The sequence below is a fragment of the Petaurus breviceps genome, unplaced genomic scaffold (genome assembly GCF_028583685.1).
Source record: "Petaurus breviceps papuanus isolate PSGF00001 unplaced genomic scaffold, PetGlider_PUasm1.0 90752, whole genome shotgun sequence".
NCBI lineage: Eukaryota > Metazoa > Chordata > Mammalia > Diprotodontia > Petauridae > Petaurus > Petaurus breviceps.
In genome coordinates, this window is record NW_027187336.1 from 10,416,625 (window position 1) to 10,426,059 (window position 9,435).

At 34.7% G+C, this 9,435-nt stretch overlaps 1 long non-coding RNA gene across 1 annotated transcript in view; it reads right to left on the minus strand.

The window, feature by feature from the left end:
• Positions 1-9,232, minus strand: part of LOC138146066 (uncharacterized) — a 71,362-nt gene extending 62,130 nt beyond the window's left edge. The window contains exons 1-2 of the long non-coding RNA XR_011164376.1: positions 9,195-9,232; positions 7,647-7,738 (exon numbers count right to left, since the gene is read on the minus strand). This is a non-coding gene — a long non-coding RNA (uncharacterized lncRNA). The remainder of the gene's footprint in view (positions 1-7,646; positions 7,739-9,194) is intronic.
• Positions 9,233-9,435: the final 203 nt, after the last annotated feature.

The following is a 9,435-nucleotide window of genomic DNA, read 5'->3' on the forward strand; positions in this document are numbered from 1 at the left end:
AGAGAGAGAGAGAGAGAGAGAGAGCGCCCAGGCCTACCTGCTTCAAGTATAGGAAAGAAGAAAGAACCATAAGCAAACCGCTGAATGCTGAGGCATCTTACATTTTGGGAGTAAACAAATGGTCTCTAATTCCCTAACCTTCAACTATCCCTCCAACTGGCTTCATCAGGGGAACCATAAGATGTTAAGAGCCATGTTGGCAGTACAAAACACTGAGTGAATTCACCCTAAAATAATATAACCATATCATGTAAACGTGGATTTATGGATTTCTTTAGGAAACATGATTACTCAAAGTAAAAAATCCTTTGCAAACTACTAACCAGGACATATTTTCTCAAAGACCCAGTTTTCTAAGAGGACATGGACAAAGTTTCAGGAAAACCTTTCCTCTTCTCAAGAGTTTATTTATCTATCAAAGGTAGACCATCACATAACAATAATAAAAAGATAATGCAATATACCACCTTTCATTTGCAAAACATTTTTAATGTACTTTGATATTTTTTCTCTCATTTTATCTACATAACAACTTTTATCATGCAGATCTTACTAATCCAGTTTCATAGAAGAGGAAATGGAGGTGCAGAGAGGTTAACTGACTTCCCAATGATCTAACAGTTAATTAGCAGCAGAGCGAGACTCAAATATCAGAACCCAAGTTTCCTGACTTCTAGGCTAGTATTCTTTTTCCTCAGACTATCTAAAAGGTGATCACATCCTTCAAACCCATCACCAACTACACACCAACTGCTCAGTCTAAATGACATATGGTCTTAATTATGCTTGGCCTGTCAACAAATAATTCCAAATAGACACAATATCTGGTATTCAAACCAACACACAAAAGCCTAATCTTTTGTAAAAGAGTGCCATTATAGCTCCAGCAGTTACTAATATGTTGAATCTTGCCTTCTCTCTCTCAAAAAGATTTATAACTAGCAATTTAGAATTTTTCTCAGCCTCAATGGTAAGCTTTACATAAGATGAGATTCTACATATTTTCTGTTGCTTTACCCTTTTTTAAATATTATTTTTTCTCAAAATACTTTGGTTTAAATCACTTTCTTTTTGATAACCCATAATCATTTTAGGTTTACTCTGGAAAAAGGCATAATGACCATTTCCAGAGATGGGAAATCTCTTACTAAAATTGACTTCTGTGTATTAGGTTCTAAATAAATAGTATGCAGAATAAATAAATAGTACATCAAAGTGCTGAAATTGATGCCTCATGTAGTCAGACTGAAAACTTTAGTTTTAGTGTATGTGCTATAAAAATGAGCACTGAAAACACTATCTTAAAGGAAGCTAAGACAACAAAGATATTAGATTTAGTCCTTATTCCCTTCCAAATTTCAGTTGGTGCTGAAATTACACAAGAAGGTAGGACATCTGGTGCCAACGGAGGGTGTTGGAACAACTGGAAAAAAATGTCAACTGTGGTGATAATCTATATTTGAAGGTTCTTCCTTCCAAGAGGAGCCAAAGGTAGAGAGAAAAGGAAATATTTGTCTTTCAAGATATTTACTGATACCACTACTGTGTAAGGTGTGTTAGCTCATGGGAGTGTCCAAATTTTCTAGATTCCATTCAATGATAATACAAGCCACCAGCTGTCTGGGAGGAATGTCCTCCCAGAATAGGTTGGATGTACTTTTATTGAAACCAAAGGATGATACAGTAACTTGCCCAGCTATGACATCAGGGTATCAAAGACCTTCTGTTGTCATACATACAAACTCAGATTTAACACAATGAATTCTACTGCTGCTCACAAGCAATTTTAATTGCATATCTATGGACAGTGGTTCCTTGACTATCTGAATACCATGATTTCAAGCATACTTAAAAGCATTAACGTATTTGAGAATGACCTAAAATCCCTATGATTAGATGTCATTTATTTTAGACTCAGAAGACTACATTAAAAAGGTCATATAATCATTTTTATCAGTTCTTCAACCTTCCCCTAGTGCCTTTTATCCCATCCTTTTCTGTCTTTGCCATTATCTTGCTCCATTGACCATCCCAAAAAGGCAAGTAGGTAAGACAATGGATAGGGCACTAGGCCTGAAGTCAAGAAAACTTGAACTCAAATTCAGTCCCAGACACTTACTAGTCATGAAATCCTGGGCAAGAAACAACTTCTGTCTGCCTCAGTTTCCTCATCTGTGAAATGGAGATTAGGATAGTACCTATCTCACAGAGTTTCTGTAAGAATCAAATAAGATAATAATTGTAAAGGACTTAGTAGAGTGCCTGGCACATAGTGGGTGCTTAATAAAAGCTTATTTCCTCCATTCCCATATCTCTCATACATCTTTTTAAAATTTTTCTTTTATATTATGCTTATGAACTTGACAAATATCAATAACACAATGATTTCCTTGTATAAAGGACAGGAAAAAATACTGCATTTGAAGTTGAAAATCTCCACTAAATTTTGCTTAAGTTTTTCTATATATTTCAAATTTAACATAATAGTTCCAACACTGTCATCTTGGTCTATGTCCTCATTCAAACTTTCTTATGCTCATTTTAAAAAATGGTTTATCTTTCTTACCTTATTTATCTTTCTATTTTTTAAATTTCTGTTTCTTAACTATCATTATCACTATCTCCACAATCTCCCCTAACTTTTCCCCCTCAAAATAATATTAATAATAATAAAAGCCCTTTCTTGTAACAAATATGTGTAGTGAAGCAAAACAAATCTACATATTGGCTGTATCTAAAAATGCTTGTCCCATTCTGTTCATGTCCCAATGCTACTTTGTTACCATTCTGTCAAGATAATCCATCAGCATTCTACTAGAGTCATGAATAGTCATTGCACTGATCATAGGTCTTACATCTTTTATAGTTGCTTTCCCTTCGAAATGCTGTCATTATTGTATAAATGGTTCTATTTATTTTGATCGTTTCACTCTGCATCAGTTAATACAAGTCTTTTCAGGTTTCTCTGATTCTGTCCCTTTTGTAATTTTGTATGGTTTAGTAATATTCCAGTGTATTTGTATACCATAATTTGTACAGTAATTCCCCAACTGAAGGGCATCCCCAGTGTCTCAGGGCCTTTGCTACAACAACAACAAATTTCTATAAATATTTTTGTATTTTTAAGTCCTTTCCCTCTTTCATATCATTAGGGCATATGCTAGAAATAGTATGCTTATTTACTACACTTATTTCCTCAATTCCTTTTTTTTTGGTTTATTGCTATAGCTAGCATTTCTAGTATTATATCAATTAACAGCAATGACAGTGGATATCCTTGCTTTACTCCGTTCTTATTATAATGGACTCTAAAACTTCTTCATTATAGTTAGTGCTAGTTCCTAATTTTAGATAGATATTATCTAGTATAATAAGGAACAATCTATTTATTCATACTTCTTAAAGTTTTTAAGTAAAATCAGTGTTGTATTTTGTAAAAAATAAAAAAATAAAAAACTTCCCCTACTTATATAATCCTATAGTTTTTGTTATTACTATGATCTTTTACATTTATAATTTTCCTGATGTTAAGATAACTATTCCTGATATAAATCCAACTTGGTATGTTGTATAATCTTTTAAATATGCTGTTGCAGCCCCTATGCTTATATCCATAACTATTAACAATATTGATCTATAGTTTCTTTCTCTGAACTAGCTCTTCCTTTTTTAGGTATCAGGACTATATCTCATAGAAAGAGTTTTGTCAAAGCCCCCTTTAAAAAAATATTTTATTTTTTAATTTATGAAATAAATCAAGTGTTTCCCTAATATAGTAGAATAAAAGAGATAATTACACATGAAACTGCAAGTTTAGTATGTACAACTTGCTATTCCTTTTAAATATATAATAAGTATGTAACTTTCTTTTCTCACCTCCGCCCTCCTACCTAGAGACAGCTACCATTAGACACAAAATGTACATATGTGAAAATCATTCTATACATACTTCTGTTTACCAGTTCTTTCTCTGGATGCAGATATTATATTCTTTCATAGACCTTTTGGAATTAATTTAGGTATTTTTAATAGTCAAAATTACTTAGTCACTCAAAGTTGTTCTTAAAACAACATGCTATTACTATATACAATGTCCTCTTGGTTCTGCTCATTTCACTCTTCATTATTTCATGCAAATCTATTCATGTTTTTCTAAAATCAATGAGCTCCTGTTACAGCACAGCAGTATTCTATCACAAGCATATACCACAACTTGTTCAGTCATTTCCCAATTGATGGGCATCCCTGTAATTTCCAGGTTTTTTCCACCACAAAGAGAGTTGTTATAAATATTTTAGAACCTGTATGTCCTTTTTCTTTTTCCCTAATCATCTTTGGAAATAGACCTCATAGTGGTATTGCTGTGTCAAAGGGTATAGGCATATATGAAGTCTTCTTTTCATTATTTTTTTGCAAATATTTTAAAATAGGAATTCATTTCTCTTCTAATGTTTGCTAGAATTTACTTTTAAGTACACTAATATTGAATATTTTTTCCCTTTAAGAGTTATTTTATGGTTTATTGGGTTACTTTTTCTGGAATAGGTTATTTAAATCCTCATTTTCTTTGTTCTGTTAATTTGGTTATTTTTATAAGTATTTATCAGTCTAATTTGTTAGTCATTTTATTGTCCTAATTTTTTTTTCTAATGCCTTTATTTCTTCTTGATTTGTCATGAACTCTTCATTTTCATTTGGCAATTTGGTTTTCCTCTACTATTTAAAAGTCTGATTAGTTTACAATTTCTCCCATGTACTCTCAATCTCTTATTCTCTAATGGCTTCTTTACCTCTGCCTACAGAATATTCAGTTCTTTTCTACTCTGATCAATCCATCATAAAACATTTACTAAGTGTCTAGCACTTATCACTTGTCTAATACGTACCATACAAGGTGCTGGAGATTTAAGGACAAAACTGAAACTGTTCCTGTCCTTAAGAAGCCTATCAAAAGACTAGCATTCTAGACTAAAAAACCTTTCCTAGGACAATGCTACTAGTCATTGCCCTATTTCTTTTCTACCTTTTCTTGCCAAACTTCTAGAAAGAGCAGTCTGTGCTTTTTGACATCATTTCACTACCTCATCACTCCTCAATCCCATGCAATCTGATTTCTGTCCCCACTTCAACAAAAATGCTCTTTTCATAATTCTTTTTCTATTCTCCCCCTTAACTTCTCTACATCATTTAATCATTTTTAGAGGTAGGAAGCATTTTAAAAATCATCTAATTCAACTTCTTCATTTTACAGATGAGGAAACTGAGGTTGTAGAAGTTGAAGCCTAAGGCCAAGTTTCCTAACAACCATTTTATTACCAAATTTAATTACTTTTTCCCCCTATTCCAAATCTCCTTGACCCTTTTGTAGTGTCCTGGATTCAGAAAAAACTAACTGTGTGACTGTTAGCGAATCATACTCTCTGACCTAGTTTCCTCAAATAAAATGAGGATAATAATAATACTTACCTCATGAGGATATAATGAGCAAAGTGTTTTGTAGTCCAGAAGTGTTATGTAGAATGTTGCAAAACTCAAGTAAATATATCAACGTAAGGACAATTATGGCACTTCTAGTCACCTGGGTGAGAAACCTTGGAATCCTCTTTGACTTTTCTCTTCCTCATCTCAGACTACCAGTAACTTGCCACATCATTTGTTTTGTTTTGTTTTTGTTTTTTTGAGAGGGAAAGGTAGGGAAATTGGGGTTAAGTGACTTGCCCAAGGTCACACATCAATTGCCACATCAGTTCTACTTCTATAATCTTTCATTATCCATCCTCAAATTTCTATTCCCATTGAACCTACCCTAGTTCAGGTCATTCTTTTGCTCTCAATTCACTTTTTATGTGAATATCCTTATTGTACTATCAGTTGCTGGTCCAACTCTTCTCATACTACTACCCATATAACCTTCACAATGCATTTCTCTGATCATATTACTCCTCAGCTAATTACTTACTGACTAAAAAATTCATTCTTGATCCTAGCATTCAAGGCCCCCTATAATCTGACTCCAATCTAGTTTTTCACATACCTATCACATTATTACTCCTCATGTCTAGATAAATAGATAGGCAGGGAGAGAGAGACAGAGAAAGAGAGAAAGAGACAGAGAGAGACAGAGACAAAGAGAGAGTATATGTATGTATAAATGTGTGTGTGTATATATATATATATATTGAGTGTATGTATGTATATATGTACATTCTGCATTCCAGCCAACTCTATCCCTTGTTTTAATCTTGTCCTCTCCTATCTCTGGGTCTTAGCTTAAATCATACCTTGAATAGATTCATTTCACTCCATTCCAGCAAAGAAAGGAATGCTTTAGATATTTGTACTGTGCTAAAAATTCTCCCATCTCTTGCATCTACTAAACCTTAATTTTGAAAAATATATTTCTTGCTCTTGTTGATTTTTTTTTGTTTTTTTTTTAATTTTTAAATCAATATGTAGTCCCTCTTTTTCTTCAAGGCCTACCTCTGGTTTTATCCTCTTCTCAAAGTACAATTTGATGCTCCCCTCCTACAACTTGATAGTGAGCTTTTCCTTTTCATATTTCTCATAGTTTTCCTGGACCTCTTATAACATTTTCCTCATATCATATTTTCCCCATCCTACCCCCAACATGCGTATCCCAATTTGACATCAAGCCCTTTAAAAACAACATCTGTGTCATATCCTTTCCTATATCCCCAGTACCTAAGACAGTGCCATGTACCTAGGAGACACCTAATGTTTGTTGAATTACCTTTAAAATTAATAGTACCTGTGACTATAGGGAAAGAATGAATGAAACATGAAATGTAACATACATGAAACATGAAATCCCAGTTGAAGAGTCAGGATGTTGGTGGTACCACCATGACAATATTAGGTGTACATTCAGAAGAAAAAGTCAGTATGTTCTTGCTTTATAATATATTCCTTTATTACATTGTTATCAGAACAGAAGAGACAAGGAAAGGAAAAGGTGTGAACTAACTAGCCACCATAAAGACTTCTGTGGCAACCCTTGCTACTTAACTAATATGGAAATTGGAAAAACATAGTCATGTGACAGAAGTTGGGGGTAAGAGAGTGAGAGAGTGAATGCAGGACATGATAGATGAAGGGCAGTGGGGGGGGGGGGGGGGGGGGATGAGAGTAGAAAAAGAGAAGATCACTTATGAGTGTTCCAGGATCCCCCAACAGTAAGAGACTTATCTTAGTGGGTGGAAAAAAAAAAAACAAACCAGAATAAAACAGCAGAGAGAAAGAAAGGCTCTATTTAAGAAGTTTATAATTCTGTGTCAATCACATATTAAAAAAACAATAGCATAATGGACTCAAGGATGAGAGGATTCATTATCATATAAAGGAATCCCAGCTCTCTACCAGGAGAGGAACAAGTCCTGAATATACTCAAATACACACACATATGTACATACACGCATACATAAATGTCATAGCAACTTCATGTTATACCTGATACCATTGAAAGAACCTCAAGGTGCTTCTTTACTTACAGATATAAAGGTTTTATAGGGCAAAGTTCCTTGGTAACCATCCTTTTTGTGCTCACTAATGTAGACCTGATCACAGCTGATTACCACCGTTCTGCAGTTTGCAGCTGCACAGTCTAAAAAGAGCTAAGATATACTCACATGTATTCCCTGTGTGCAGAGTGTACAGCCGCTGCATTGCTGTAGCGCCACAAAACAATCGCCGAAGACAAAACATCCAAGATGGCATCAAACTAGAGGAGGGAAATAAGAGAGTCAGTGGTTTCCAAGGTCATTTTTCTGAGAACATTTAGCAAGTTAATTTCAGGGAAAGGAGACTTCATATCCATTTTTTTTTAAATCACCACTGATTTACCACACAATAGTAAATGCTTGGGGATTCAAGAACCCTGTACATCTAATCCACCATCATCAAAAAGGTATCAGCATCTGTGCTAACTAACTATATATAGCAGGATCTGTTTGTATGCTCTCTAGCTGCCAGCACTCAGGAGATATTAAGAATAAAGGGGTTACAGTGATTCCAAAGACACTGAATCTAGTTTTAATACAACTTAAATCATTTAGGTGAAGTTCAGCACATCCCTGCTGAAGGCCTTTGGGAATATTTTTTCTATGTGCTCTAAAGCTCCTCTATTGGAGAGAGAAAATAGATTTGAGAATGAGGTATATCTATGTAGGGGAGTATGAGGGGGAAAAACAAGAAACCTCAATGTTGTGGGTAGTGTTTAAGTGAGTCCCTTTACATCCTATTTCCTGTAGGTCACACTTTTCATCTGATGAATTTCTTTTAATCTGGTCAAATTATAGAAAAATACAACTCCTTTCCCCAATTATTTTACAAATGAAGCTTTCAGAACAGTGTAGCTATCCTACTTCCTCCCCTTAGTAAATAACATCCACAACCTAAATAATAGCTCCCAGCATTCCTTAAACTAGGTTTTAGAGCAGGGGCTCTGAAACTGGGGCATATAAACTTATTTTTTCTTTTAAAATATTTTTATAACTCTATTTCAATATAATTTATTTCAATAGTAATCCTATTTTGTTCTAAACATTTAAAACATTGTTCTGAGAAAGTGTCCACAGGCTTCATCAAACTGCCAAAGGGTTCCAATACACAAAATGCTTTAAAAACTCCTGCTCAGTCTAAAGCAAATAGGGGTTAGGCCTTCAGAAGCATATACTTCCTCTGGGAAGTGACTTAGAGCCCACCCTAAATCAGACCTAATCTTTCTCTTAAGTGTCATCCTATTGGGGGGGGGGGGGGGGGAGGCAGAAATCACACCCAGCCAGAGGACAGTTGAATTAACATAGTTTTCAAACCTATGATGAATTTAGGGAACTCAGGAAAAAGCTGAATCCTAAAACATCCCAGAAACTGGCTGCAGAAAAGTAAGCATTTGTCATTAAATGAGAGATGTTCACCTGCCCAGAGTGAAATATCAAAACACTTGCACTGTATGGCTGGGAATATGGTCTCAAAAGCAATTCTATCACTAAATACTAAGGTATTTAGCATTTCTGAATACTAATATTCTGAATACTGTGTTGAGATAGTCCCTATTTCTGATCTTCTCCAAGTGAGTTATTGCATCCTGACCACCCATATTTATAGAGTCCATGGCAAGGTTACATGGCTCGGATAATGGGGCAAAGCAGCATAAAAGGACATGTCAAATTACTTACAGCAAACCCAAAAGCAGAGGCGCTGTACCTCATTACGGAGACAGCTAAAAAGAAAGAAAATATTATTCAGAATAATTTTCAACCTTGTTAGGGATTTTCTTTAATCCTGAATATAGTTATCAGAAGTAGCCTTTTCAGCACTGGAGGAAAACCGCCAAGAGAACAAAGACCAGTGAGGTACCTATGCAAATTGGAGAACACAGAAGCAAGAGGCTCCATCTTGGCTTGTCCGAAGGGGACA